We start from the raw sequence: 14,084 nt of genomic DNA, 5'->3' as shown, positions 1-14,084 counted from the left end.
AGAATTTAGCAGAATGACACTGAAGAATATCCTAAAGATTATTCCTCAATCTGAGGAGAAATGAGTTTAGATTGAAGTTTAGATATGCAGGAGGAAATAAAGAATATTGGAAAGCATAGATGTGTGGATAAACAGGTACTTTAAAAACTATTTTTAGGGGCCAGTAATATGGCACAGTCGGTTAAGCTGTTGCCTGTGACACTGGCATCCCATTTCAACACTGGTTTGAGTCTCAGCTGCTCCACTTCCATCTCCATACTAATGGAAAAGCAATGGGAGATGGCCCAAAATTTGGGCCCCTGCCACTCCCAAGGGAGACCTGGATGAAGCTCTTGTCTCCTAGTTTCAGCCTAGCCCAACCCTGGGCATTGTGGCCATCTGGTAGGTGAACCAATGGGTGGAAGATATCTCTCTCTCTGTAACCCTTACTTTCAAATAAATAAATAAATCTTTAAAAAAACTATTTTAATTAGATCTTTAAAAGAATATCAATTGTACTGATATAAAATGATTTAAAAATAATGTGGGTTTATAATATGTAGAAATAAAATACAAAATGATAATAGTACAACTTGTATTTGTGTTTATGTTTATAAAATAGAAAGTAATTCAATGAAAACTCAAATTTATAAGTTTTTAAAGATTTATTTATTTATTTACTTGAGAGGCAGAGTTACAGAGAGAGGGAGAAACAGAGAAAGAGAGATCTTCCATCTGATGGTTCACTCCCCAAAATGGTCTCACTGGCCAGAGCTGGGCTGATCTGAAGCCAGGAGCCAGAAGCTTCTTCCAGGTCTTCCATGTGGGTACAGGGGCCCAAGCACTTGAGCCATCTTAGACTGCCTTCCCAGGCCATTAACAGGGAGCTGGATCAGAAGTAGAGCAGCCGGGATTTGAACCAACCTATTGGAAGCTGGCACCACAGGAGGAGGCTTAACCTGCTATACCACAGCACCAGTTCCAATAATTCTTTTTTAAAAGATGTACTTATTTATTTTGAAAGTCAGAATTACTGAGAGGGCGGGAGAGACAGAGAGGACTCTCATCCATTGGTTCCCTCCCCAGTGGCCCAAACTGCCAGGACTGAGCCAGGCTGAAGCCAGGAGCCAGGAGCTTTATCTGGGTCTCCCACGTGGGTGGCAAGGGTCCAAACACTTGGACCATCTTCTGTTGCTTCTCCAGGCCATTAACAGGGTAGGAAGGGCAGCAGCTGGAGCTGGAACCAGCCAGTGTCTCAGGTAGCAGCTTTACTCACTGTGCTACAACTCTGCTCCCTGAAGTTAATAATTCCTACTGAAATCTGTAAAGTAACCACTAAAAATTTTACCTACCAAAAAAGCAGAGCAAATTGAAAATAGTCATGCAGAACCTATGAAGTTTTGGTCAACTGTGGACCACATATGTGATGGTGGTCCCTTGAGGTTATGATGGAACTGAACAATTCCTATTACCTAGTGACGTAGTAGCTGTCATAACATCACAGTGCAACTCATTCCTCAAGGTTTGCGGTGATAAAGTATTTGGTGGAGTAAGCCAACCAACTCTACTGCCAGTCACATAGAAGTGTAGCACATGGAATTGTGTTCAGCAGCTGATAGTTGCTCCAGATGCTAAATGACCAGGGTACTGGCTTATGTATTTTTTATACTATACCTTTTATGATTTTTTTTTTTGACAGGCAGAGTGGACAGTGAGAAAGAGAGACAGAGAGAAAGGTCTTCCTTTGCCGTTGGTTCACCCTCCAATGGCCGCTGCGGCCAGCGCGCTGTGGCTGGCGCACCGTGCTGATCCAATGGCAGGAGCCAGGTACTTCTCCTGGTCTCCCATGGGGTGCAGGGCCCAAGCACCTGGGCCATCCTCCACTGCACTCCCTGGCCACAGCAGAGAGCTGGCCTGGAAGAGGGGCAACTGGGACAGAATCCAGTGCCCCGACCGGGACTAGAACTCAGTGTGCTGGCACTGCTAGGTGGAGGATTAGCCTATTGAGCCACGGTGCCGGCCTTATGATAATTTTTAAACATAATCCTTCTGCTTATTAAAACCCCTATGTATTGTTAAACTGTGTGGCTTGGTACATTGGCAGTAGCATATACGTTCACCGAGTGGAAGCCCCATGGGGACGGGCGAGTTCCTCTCATTGAAACGAAGAGCATCTCATTTAAATGAGAGCCACGTTTGAGAGGAGAGTCCACATTTGTGGGCTTTGTGAGCATGGGGAGGGAAAGAGAACTGACGTCAATTTTATTGATTCCCATTCCTTCTATTGCTGCTGACAAAAGAGCTTAGATCCGAGAGGACTCACCGAGCTGTGTGTGTTGTCCCACGGGCGAAAAGGAGGTGTGCTGTATAAAACCAGACCAGCTTGTCCTGTTGTCTGCAACATCAAGCAAGTAGTCCATGAAAAATATCACTACTAGCAAATTTGTTTCCTCTAGTGTGTATTTAAGAAAACATCGAGGACTACTACCTTCACTGAAAAATTTCTCCTGTTAGTATAACTGCTGTTCAGAAATGATGTGCTTTACAAGACAATTAAGCTCACCTGAAACTTGGACACATGATGTTGACTTTGCACATCTATGCAAAAGTGGCATTTGTTAAAGAGCTTTTGCCCTGATGCGTGTCATTTATTAGTGATAGTCTGCTTCGGTCATTTTGACCTATAATATTGCTTGTTTTGTTCATTTTGGCTTTTACAAATAAAAGTAATTTCTTACTGTGTTATGTTTAGGCTTTGTGTTAGAATTCCTTTTTGATCACTTCTGGTAGCAGTAATTCTGAGAAAAATTTTTTTGTTCTTTATTTAATTTGAGCATGCACAGTGCTGCTCCTGTGCCATCAATATATGACACTCCAGGAGTGTCCTTGGCCCCAGAAATTGGGAAAGACTTAAATAGATGCACGCCATAGATCATTGCATTCTAAAACTTGGCTTTCCTTGCCTAGAGGGATATGGAGATGATTCTTTTCAATTCCACTAAGTTTTTCTGAATTTCCCACAAAGCTGAGAGAAGCGTGGCACGGGTTTGTAAAATCGCTGTTACCTTTACTCCCTGCTCATTTCGTGATGTCCCTAGGAGGCTCTCACTTGGTTCTGCTCTGTCACAAACGTGTCCGCTCAGTGTCTGTGGAAGGGAAATGGCATCCAGGAAATCCACGGACGTTTCTAAGATTAAAAACGCTGGGAAAACTGGGGGTGGGGTAGGGAGCATGGTTCTCCTACGTTTCATTCCATTCTCTTAACAATCTGGCCACTGTCCCAGGTGCAGTGCTTACTTTTTGACGCTTTGGTTGGAGGTCTGCTCTAGAAAGGAAGCAAAGCGATGAACATGCAGAGGATTTCCAGGGCTGGTTTTGTGTGAGGTCCCTTATTCTGCTTTTCTCCTCATCTCCGTATCAACAACTGCAGACCCATGTTTCTTGTTCCTGTTCTAGGTAGAGTCATGGCGGAATTGGTGGACAATGTTTAAGGCTCTGGGTAAAATGGAAAAGCAATCATAAGGTTCAAAACATCAGGGGCCGGTGCCGTGGCTTGCTTGGTTAATCCTCCGCCTGCGGCACCGGCGTCCCATATGGGCACCGGGTTCTAGTCCCGGTTGCTCCTCTTCCAGTCCAGCTCTCTGCTGTGGCCCAGGAGTGCAGTGGAGGATGGCCCAAGTGCTTGGGCCCTGCACCCACATGGGAGACCAGGAGGAAGCACCTGGCTCCTGGCTTCGGATTGGTGCAGCGCCGGCCGTGGTGGCCATCTGGGGAGTGAACCAACGGAAGGAAGACCTTTCTCTGTCTCTCTCTCTCACTGTCTATAACTCTACATGTCAAGTAAATTAAAAAAAAAAAGGTTCAAAATGTCATTGTAGCCCCCACTTCAAGCTATATTTGATAGCTTATATATTTGATTGAGTGTATGTTTCTTATTCTTATCAAAGTATCTAAGAGCTATGTGATTGTCTTAATTAACCCTTATTTCTTGTAAGAGTGTCTTCAGTGTTAATTCAAAACATTTTTGTATGGATATAATTGCCATTACTAGAATCCCCATGGTAATTCTGTTATTACACACTTTCTATTTCAGATATTTTCCAATTCCCTTGCTACCATGGCCTCTGTGCAGGTTCATCGCTTCTCACAGAGTCTTGTTTTCACTTGCCTGCTGACTAGCCTACTCAGGACAAGTCGATTATCACTCACAGTATCAAATGCCTCATCCATAAAATAAGCACAGTGCAAGGTATCACATTTGTATGGTGACTTTCTGAAGATGAGCCATTGATTCTATTTCATTCAGTGGTTTTGCTGCTAAGCAGTAGGATGGCTGAATGGAGAGGACCCTAATGTGCAAGAGGATTGGATTGCACGTGACCATCGCATGGGTAGGGCACACTGTTGAGGTTGCCTTGCTCCGACTGCCAGAAGAAAGTACTGAGCCTTGGCCGGCGCTGCGACTCACTAGGCTAATCCTCCGCCTAGCGGCGCCGGCACACCGGGTTCTAGTCCCGGTCGGGTTGCAGGATTCTGTCCTGGTTGCCCCTCTTCCAGGCCAGCTCTCTGCTGTGGCCAGGGAGTGCAGTGGAGGATGGCCCAAGTACTTGGGCCCTGCACCCCATGGGAGACCAGGATAAGTACCTGGCTCCTGCCTTCGGATCAGCGTGGTGCGCCGGCCGCAGCGCGCCAGCCACGGCAGCCATTGGAGGGTGAACCAACAGCAAAAGGAAGACCTTTCTCTCTGTCTCTCTTTCTCACTGTCCACTCTGCCTGTCAAAAAAAAAAAAAAAGAAAAAAAAAAAAAAAGAAAAGAAAGTCCTAAGCCACAATCCCATCCATTCTCATTTGGTCTATGTGTTCATAATGCACATGATGTTAGAGCTACTAAGGTGTCTCATGGTTTTAAAAGAGTTTCTAGTTGTAGCATTATAAAAGGGTGCCATATGATCGTCTGAGGTATGTGGCAAGTTATGAGTGATATGATTTTTACATGAGGCACTGAAATTGTGGTTGTGTACAAGCTGCAGTGATAGCGTGAATCCAGGAGAAGAATTTGAAGGCTGATGTTGTGTTAGTGTGTTTTGTGATGCTACAAGAAAATAGTCAAGATTGTGTATTTTATCAAGGAAAAAGATTTGTTTAGGTCACAGTTCTGGAAATTCACATGCACAGGAGTATCTGCTCAGCTCTTGGAAGGGCCATCTGGAAGTTGGCATTACAGTGGGAGAGACTGAGGGAGTGAGCAAGAGAGATAGATCACACGGTAAGACAGGAAGACACAGAGACTCAGGGGCCTGGCTAGATCTTTCATGCGAAGCTGTCTCGAGAGAATTAGCCAGGGTCCTGTGTGGACTACATCAATCCCTTCTGAGGCAGCGCCCCCAATCTTCAGCTCAATGGGCCCCACCTTCAAGGGTTCTGCCACCTGCCAACTCCACCACACCAAGGACCCAGCTGCAGCACAGGAGGTGTGGGGGCCACACTCAGACCATATCAGTGGTGTTTCTGCTCTTCTTCATGAGAGCATGACTGCCTTCTCCACCAAGAAGCGTCCCTTCTTTTTTTTTTTCCTAAAAAATTATTTATTTGAAAGGCAGAGTTGCAGAGAAGCAGAGGTAGAGAGAGAGAGGAGCTTCTTACGGGTCTCCCACATGGGTACAGGGGCCCAAAGACTTGGGACATCCTCTACAGCTTTCCCAGGCCATAGCAGAGAGCTGGGTCAGAAGAGGAGCAGCCGGGACTTGAACCAGCTCCCATATAGGATGCTGGCACTGCAGGCAGTGGCTTTACCTGCTATGCCACAGTGCCGGCCCCTCCTCTGCTTTCTTTCTGTGCTTGTTGGTCTGTGTGACCCCAAAACTAAGTCTTTAAGACTCTGAGAGTCCAGTGGCTCATATTTATTTTAAAAAGTCTTATATTTTGAAGATTTATTTTATTTGAAAGGCAGAGTTCAAAGAGAGAGAGAGAGGAGTGAGGCAGGGAGGGGGTGGTGAGAGAGAGAGAGAGAATCCGTCTGCTGTTTCACTCCCCAAATGGCTTCAACAGCCATTCCCAGTCTTTAGTAATCACCATTCAGATTAACCTCTTCTTTTTGCTCCCACATTTTTGAATACATGGAATTTATCTGTCTACGTCTGACTTACTTCATTTGGCATAATGTCCTCCAGTTGCATCCATTTTGCTGCAAAGGATAAGCTATCATTCTTTTTTAGCTTGAATAGCATTCGATTATGTATATTTATATTTTCTTTGTCCATTCACCTATTGATGGGCATCTAGGTTCATAGATTTTCATGATATTTAAACAAGTCTTAATTAAGCTTTATTTGTATTAACATTTCTTTACCCTTGTCATTGTTACTGGCTTTTTATTTCCTTCATACTTTTTTTTTAAGATTTATTTTATTATTTATTTGAAAGACAGAGTTAGAGAGAGAGAGGTAGAGACAGAGGAGAGGTCTTCAATCCGCTGGTTCACTCCCCAGATGGCCGCAACTGCCAGAGCTGCGCCGATCCAAAGTCAGGAGCCAGGTGCCTCTTCTAGGTCTCCCATGTGGGTGCAGGGGTCTAAGGACTTGGGCCATCTTCTACTGCTTTCCCAGGCCACAGCAGAGAGCTGGACTGGAAGAGGAGCAGCCAGGACTAGAACCAGAGCCCACATGGGACACAGATGCTGCAGGCCAGGGCTTTAACCCTTTGTGCCACAGTGCCAGCTCCCCTTCATACTTCTTTTTAAAGATAATTTATTTGTGGAAATATGTCTTAGAGTTTCTCAGGAAAACTGAGCAATCAGTAAAGTTTCTAAATACTTATTTGAATAAAAATTTTTCATTTGTTTTCACATTTCAATGATTATTTTCTTTTGTATGAAACTGTGTATAAAATTTAAGTTTCCAAAATCTCTTTCCTCTATATTTGTAGAAATCATTCCGTTGTCTTGTTGCATCCCATAATCAGATGAAAAATATAAGCCGATTTGAATATTGGTCACTTGAGGTTGTTTAAAAAAACAGCTTTTTTTCCTAGCACTGGGACATCTCACCTGGATCTCTTTAGATGTAGTCTTTTCCATAGTTCTGTTTGGGACTAACTCTGAAGATTCTGTTATTCTTTGGCTCAAAGAACATTTCCTTTTCTTGTGTAACTTAAGATTATTTTAAACAAGTCCAGGTGAACATGAATACACACTTAAGGTAAAAATCCAAGGGCAGCAGTACACAGGGTCGTGGTCTCCTGGTCCCTTTCATTGCCCTGTGGTCACAGGATGATGCTCCACCCAGTTCCCTTTCAGAGACCAGCTTATGGCTGACGCAGTCAGCCTGCAGCCTGGTTTCTGGTGCGGCTCATCGGTAGAGAGCGGCTTTATTTAAGGGGATGCCTTCCCGAGGTGACTCACATTTAATAACTTGTGGAGGTGGGGGGTCTGAGGGCGCAGCCATGTCTGCTCAGTACAGGTCACCTCCGAAATCAACATGCTGAACAAGTCCCCATTGCTTGGCCAAGATGTTGGGCCCTCATTCTAGATTAACTTCTCCTCTTGTCCAGTCTTGGTTTTTCCCCCAAGAGGATTCTTAAAATATACAGTGCCTACCAAATTTGGACTTAACATCTGTTGGAAGAGAATCTGACTTAGGGCTGTCAGAAGTGGTATGAGAAAGCAAATGACATGGTGAGGTTTGAAAATGGACAACTCACTGGTGAGTTGGCAATGAGGATTCTATCCCTGGTGGTAGGTGGGGCACAGACAGCCCTGGCACTAGGTGCGGTTATTAACTCTGTCCGCTGGACTGGAATGCCAACCCCAACGGAAGGGAATATCCTAAATATTGTATATTATCAGGCATTTGAGAAGAAAAAGAGAAAGGGGAACTCCAAGGGAAATGGGATTGGATAGCTCTTTTCTAAAACCACCGACAACCTATATTAAATTCTTCCACAAACACAGTATCTACTGGAAACTTGTGAACAATTCAAATTCTGAGCCCCATCATAGAGCTACAGAATCAGATACTTTGAATCTAGAGCCTGGGCAGCTAAGGTCTTTAAAAAAAAAAAAGATTTATTTATTTATCTGGAAGGCAGCATGAGAGAGAGAGAGAGAGAATCTTCAATCCACTGGTTCACTCCCCAAATGGTCACACCAGGAGCTTCTTCTAGGTCTTCTATGTGGGTGGCAGGGGCCCAGGGGCTTGGGTCATCTTCTGCTGCTTTATCCAGGTATATTAGCAGGGAGCTGGATCAGAAGTGGAGCAGTGGGGACAGGAACCGGTGCCCATATAGGATGCTGGTGTTGCAGGCCATGGCTTAACCTGCTATGCCTTGGCAGCTAAGTTTTAAAAAGCCCTTCATGTGAATGTGATGCTAAAGTTTTAGAATCAATTTCATAAAAAAAAAAGGTAAGAAAAAACTGCAGGCAATTAACAGCAACAGGCAATCAGAAGCCAAGTGTGGGAGCCAGAGTGCCTCCCTCAAAGCTTACAAAGTCTCTGATATCCTGCAGTGGTTGGGCAGAGAAAATTGCAGCCAGGCTCAAGAATAAAGGACTGAGCTCTAGATAATGTTTAATTCCAAGTAAAACAGCTCTGTTTTGCCCATGTCAAGGCATTAGGATGGGTACACGTGGAGAGATGTGCCCCCAAAGTTGGAAATCCGAGTGCACTGAATCCTGGTCTTGCAGAAGTAGCTCACCGACCACCTTAGAAGTTAGCACTTCTCCCTTGCCTGAAGGCAACTGAGAGCTGTGCCTGAGGCCAGACACCATGTTGTTTGCTCAGTGTCTGCTTCCACATCCTTCCAGGCTTTAGGTCTCTATCATAAGTCCTTGCAGCCAGAGATATACTGAACCTGATAAAGGAGAGAAGGACTATGCCCTGAAGGAGCAGCAGTGATAGCCAACATGTCCCTGCAGGAGCTATCACATGTAGGACTGGACTTGAGGGTGTTCCAGCAGGGGTCAGGGGAATAAGGTTGAAGACTGGAGAGTTTATTTATCTAAGAGTATGCACCCGAGATACAAGATTTGTTGTCAGGGCAAAGTCCATAGCAGGTGGTTTGGGCTTGCTCCTGAGATGGCTTATCGAGGCCCATAAAGAGTGATGGGCCACAAACAGCCTGAACTTTAAATGCCAGACTTGCTGTGCAAGACAGTAGAGGAAGGTGTTAGAAGACCCAAGAAAGTGGGGGTGCAGAAATGGATACACTGCTCGAGGAAGTGGAGTGTAGGTGGAGATGTGGATGTGCCCCACGAAGCCAGCAGATGCCCTGTGGCATCAGGTGCCCCAGCAGCACCAGAGGCCCCTTGGCCATGGGGAATGTGTGGCTGGAGGGCACCAGCAGCACTGAAAACATTCAGCGGTGTCTCTCCTTTATAAGCCAGGACTGATGGGCACGGAGACTGCTCCAGAATAAGGCTGAGGGGAACCCAAAATGACAGAGGCCAGGTGGCAGCAACGGAGCTGTTAGAAGCCAGGTGGATGCAGTCATTGTAATTAGCCACAGGGTGGAAATGACAGCCCAGGGGTCCTGACTTGAAGAAGTTTATGCAGCTGATTAATTGAACAGGTGACCCTGGGAGCAAAGTAGATGAGAGCCCACTTGGGTACTACTCAGTCTGTACCATGGGAACAAATCAAGGCTGACTGATCGGAAGGCTGAGAGCAACTGCCACAATAAAAATCCATAGTGTTTTGCTCAAACTTAGACCTGAACCTGTTTATAGACATGGAGCACATTGACCAGGTCCACAGGAAGGAGGCCCTTGCAATACCTTGACAATGATCGTAGCAACAATTCTCACGCCCTTCTCCAATGGGGGGTAGCCATTGAATCAAATAAGCTGTGCCATTGGGAAAGAGGAATTGTATTTGGCAGAGTGACATCCCCTCAAAGACGTCCAGCTTATAGTCTCTGGAAACTGTACCATGCAACGTTACAGGGCAAGGGAGATTTAAGGTTGCAGATGCAATCGAGGGTGTGTCTTAATCCTTTGCAAAGTACCAGAGATCAGATGATTTATAAATAATACAAATTTACTTCTCACAGTTCTGGAGGCTGGCAAGTCTAAGATCAAAATTCAAAATTCAGTGTCTGGTGAGCACTGCTCTCCGCTTTCCAGATGGCGCCTTCGTTTGGACGTGCTGCCTGGAAGCAGGGTCTGAAAGAGGTGAGTGCTTTGTCCTCACAGGGCAGAAATGGAAGGACTGAAAGGGCTTAGGGTGCTTCCTTCAAACTCTTTTATGAGATTTCTATCCTACTGCCCTCATGACCTAACCACCTCCTAAATCCGCACCTCTTAATACTATCATACTGGTGAGTATGTTTCAACAGATGACTTCTATTTAAATTTTAATGTTTAAATTTTTTATACATAGAGTTTTTTAAAAAAGATTTATTTATTTATTTATTTACTTGAAAGAATTACACAAAGAGAGAAGGAGAGGCAGAGGCAGAGGCAGAGGGAGAGAGAGAGAGAGAGAGAGAGAATCTTCCATCCTCTGGTTCACTCCCCAGATGGCCGTTATGGCTGGAGCTGGGTGGATCCAAAGCCAAGGATCAGGAGCTTCTTCTGGGTCACCCATGCAGATGCAGAGGCCCAAGGACTTGGGCCATCTTCTACTGCTTTCCCAGGCCATAGCAGAGAGCTGGATTGGAAGTGGAGCAGCCGGGACTCGAATCGGCGCCTATATGGGATGCCAGCACTGCTGGTGGTGGCTTTACCTGCTACACCACAGTGCCTGCCCCTTCTATTTAATTTTAATGATGTATTTTAGCTCAATATATGAAAAATTCATCATTTCAACATGTAATTAGTATAAAACTTGCTATGAACTATTATATATTTTTTAAAGAAATTTGTTTTTATTTTAAAATATTTCAAATAATACAGGAAGATATAGAGTTCAGTGAGTATACTTATATTTAACAAATTTTAATATTTTGCCACATTTGATTATAAGTAAATATTATATACATATATGCATACTAAATTTTTTAAAAGCAGGAGTAGATGTATTAATATCAAATAATGTGGATTAATGACAAAGCTCACAAAATGAGGAAAGAAGGATACATTATTTCAGCACATGAATTTGAGAGGACATAGACCTTTACAGGTTGCTAACCAGCTAACCTTCAATAAGGAGAATATCTTGAATTCTCCAGTTGGGCCCAATGTCTCACAGGAGTCCTTTGAATGAAAGAGGGAGAAGAGACCGTGTCAGAGCAATGTGTTGTGAGAAGACCTTGCCAGTGATTGCTGGTGAAGATGGATGGGCACCATGAACCAGAGGAATGTGGGCAACCTATAGAGGTTGGAAAAGGCAAGAAGAATGAGTTCTAAACTCGTAATCTTGATTTTATACAAACTATCCTGATTTCAGATCTCAACTTCTAGAACCATAAGATTTCTTTTAAAATGTGTTGTTTAGCTACCCAATTGTGGTAATTTGTTCAGAAGCAAGAGGAAATGAACACATGCACTAATGCCCATCCATTTAATTTAGAAGTCTGGCAAACATTGAAACCTAGAGAATTCCAATAGACCACTGCCAACTCCAGCAGAGGATAGCCCCATTTGCAGCTCCTGTGCCGCATGTAAATTTGCTACCACATTAACATGGTCTTGGAACATAGAGCGTGGCCACTGAGTTGATAAGTTCATCCTTTTCTATTCCAACCATTAAAAAAGGAACAGAATCAGTTAACATGAACATTGAACAGTCAAAAATATACATTGACAGTTTTGTCCAGCACCCTTTAAAAATCTCCATTCCATCATAGTGTAGTCTATCATCATGTAGTCTGAAGAAATCTGGACCATGTGAATATCCTCCAGCATGATACATTGATCTGCTACATCAAAGATATTATGCTAATAGGGTCATTTGAGCAAAATGTGCTTAGCACCCTGGAGGCCCTGGCAAGATACCTATGTGTCTGATGGCAGAAGATAAACTCTGCAAAGGTTTGAGGGTATAACACATTGGAAAAAAAATTCAGGATGTGCCAGGATACTCCTTCAAAGTAAAAGACAAATGATTGCATCTTGCCTGTTCCACGATGAAGAAGCAAGTGCTTGGCAATTCTCTTTGGCTTAAGGAAAACAGTATATTCTACACCTGGGAATAGAGTTTGAGCCGATTTTTTGTGTAGCAAGGAGGATTGCCATGACTGAGTGGGTCCAGGTCTCTGCTGTGGTGTAAGTAGCTCTACCTCATGGCTCAAATGACCCAGCAGATCTTGTGACGTTAGAGATAGGAATGGTGAAGACAGATGCTCTGTGAAGTTTATGGCAAGCCCCTGTGGAGCAGTGAAAATGCAGGACCTAAGACTTCTGGTGCTAGACTATCCCTCACCGCTGAAAATTCTACCTTTTTGAAAAACAACTCCTCCTGCTGTTCTGTTGGGCCCCAGTAGAGATGGAGCATCCAGCCATGAGACATCAAGAAACCATGCCTTTGGAAGTGGGTTCTGTCAGGTCCACTAAACAGGACCTGTAATGGCCTCTCTGGGGCAGTCATGCAGCAGGGGAGAATGCTCATTTCCCTCAGGACTGATCCCCTCTGCCTCTCATTGCTTCCAACATGTAACCAGACTTGAGACCCGCCATATGCCAAGGGGGAGGGATACACAGCATCCCCCAAAATAATTACATCGCACAACTCCAAAATATTCACAGAAGTGGATCTTAAGGGTGCTAGATCAATATTCCAGAAATCCTCAAATTCCAATTATTTTTTTTCTAGTATGCACAATCTCCCTTCTAAGTGGTACCAGGTTTCTGTGTGAGTCTATAGGGAAGATTCATCATATACTTTTTGGCAGAGTAGCAGGGCTCTTTCTCAAGAGAATGCATCTCCTCTTACTCACGAAACTCTGGGTTTAGGAATTGATTGAGGAGCCACAGTTCTCTGTTGTAATTATTCAGGTCAGAATTTTTCATTAAATTTAGAGCATTTCCACTTACACGAATCAAGTAAGTCTTTAATATGCTGCTCATCTATTTCAGTCCTAAGAGCACTGTGAGCAGTTTGCAAGCACCAAAGATTTCTGCACATCTAAGCATTCTGATGGCTGCTTTGGCTATGCTTCTGGTCCAGTAGCCATAGTTGCCTTGTCTCTGACAATCAAGTGCTGTCGCTTACTCCCTGTCACCCAAGCATCTCGTCCTCACTGAATTCATGAAGCCCATTAAAGGGCATATTTTCTTATCCTTCTCTGCAAAGAATCAACTCCACCAAATTCTCAAAGACATCAGTACTCGCTTCCATAGAGGACTTCTTAATGTCTAAGATAAAGCAGATCTATTTGTCTTTATGTTGCCAATTTAGCCATTTTATTGTTTCTTCCAAAAATTATTCTTTTTTCAAAGATTTATTTATTTATTTGAAAGTCAGAGGTACACACAGAGAGAAGGAGAGGCAGATAGAGAGAGAGAGAGAGAGAGAGAAAGAGAGAGGTCTTCCAACTGCTGGTTCACTTCCCGGTTGGCTGCAATGGCCGGAGTTGCACTGATCTGAAGCCAGGAGCCACTAGCCTCCTCTAGGTCTTTCTATGTGGGTGCAGGGGCCCAAGGACTTGGGCTATCTCCTACTGCTTTGCCAGGCCACAGCATAAAGCTGTATGGGAAGCAGAGCAGCCAGGACTTGAACTGGCACCCATATGAGATGCTGGCACTGGCTTTACCCACTACACCACAGCGCTGGCCCCAAAAAATTATTCTTTTGGTTTCACTGGTATGTGCTTAGCTTTTCTTTCTAGGCTTAATTAATTAGTTTTCATATGATGGAATATTACTCAGCCATAAATAATTATCCTGCCATTTGCTAAAAAATGGGCACAACTGGAGTTAACTATGATAAGTGAAGTAAAACCCTGAAAACAAAAATATCACATGTTCTCTCTTATTTTCAGTAGTTAATAATATAGGGATGATAAAAATTGTGTGGATGTCAGACCATTTGAGATATGGTTATAAATATTGCTTCACTGACTCATACCATGTAAATGACAATATATTCTTTTTTTAAAAGATTTATTTATTTATTTGAAAGTCAGAGTTACACAGAGAGAGGAGAGGCAGAGAGAGAGATTTTCCATCTGAT

The sequence above is a fragment of the Oryctolagus cuniculus genome, chromosome 8 (genome assembly GCF_051225735.1).
Source record: "Oryctolagus cuniculus isolate XC-2025 breed Fujian yellow rabbit chromosome 8, ASM5122573v1, whole genome shotgun sequence".
Lineage (NCBI taxonomy): Eukaryota > Metazoa > Chordata > Mammalia > Lagomorpha > Leporidae > Oryctolagus > Oryctolagus cuniculus.
The sequence above is the reverse complement of the archived record's forward strand: the minus strand, read 5'-3'. Positions refer to the sequence as shown.